This window comes from Suricata suricatta, chromosome 6, assembly GCF_006229205.1.
Source record: "Suricata suricatta isolate VVHF042 chromosome 6, meerkat_22Aug2017_6uvM2_HiC, whole genome shotgun sequence".
Taxonomy (NCBI): Eukaryota; Metazoa; Chordata; class Mammalia; order Carnivora; family Herpestidae; genus Suricata; species Suricata suricatta.
In genome coordinates this window covers 82,305,036-82,305,755 of record NC_043705.1, presented here as the reverse complement: position 1 = coordinate 82,305,755, position 720 = coordinate 82,305,036, and the positions used below count along the sequence as shown (strand labels likewise).

The 720-nt window shown below is 42.8% G+C and overlaps 1 long non-coding RNA gene across 1 annotated transcript in view; it reads left to right on the top strand.

Moving 5' to 3' along the window:
• Nucleotides 1–720, top strand: part of LOC115294721 — a 55,975-nt gene extending 55,255 nt beyond the window's left edge. The window contains exon 2 of the long non-coding RNA XR_003910086.1: nucleotides 557–720. This is a non-coding gene — a long non-coding RNA (uncharacterized LOC115294721). The remainder of the gene's footprint in view (nucleotides 1–556) is intronic.

Sequence of the window (720 nt, the reverse complement as noted above, 5' to 3'; positions counted from 1 at the left end):
TGGAGTATTACATGGCAATGAGAAAGAATGAAATATGGCCATTTGTAGGAAAGTGGATGGACCTCGAGGGTGTCATGCTAAGCGAAATAAGTCAGGCAGAGAAAGACAGATACCATATGTTTGCACTCATAGGTCTAACAGGAAAACAGGAGAAACCTAATGGAGGACCAGGGGGAGGGGAAGAGGGAAAGAGAGTTGGGGAGAGAGAGGGACGCAAAGAGAGACTACTGAATACTGAGAACGAACTGAGGGTTGAAGGGGTGGGGGGAAAAGAGGTGGTGGTGATGGAGGAGGGCATTTGTGGGGAAGAGCACTGGGTGTTGTATGGAAACTAATTTGACAGTAAACTACTTAAAACAATCAAAAATAAATAAAAATAAATAAAAAAATAAAAACCTGATTAAGGCAAAAAAAAAAAAAAAGTTAGTTGTGACCACATTGCCAATTTCTCTTCAAAGCTATGTGAACAGATGTGATTGTGCCACGTCCAGCTCTGAGACTTATGATGTCCAGATCTGTTTCCTCCATATTTCATTTTCTCTCACCCTTGCAACAGGTGGAACCTGTGGCAACCCCACTTCAACCATGCAGATGACCACAAGGCTTTGAGGAATGAAGAAGCAACCCAGGAATCTGGGTCACTGAGAAGCAGAGGTACCCACTAACCTGGAATGCTGATCTCGTACTGATATATGAGAGAGAAATAAAGGTCTGTCATTA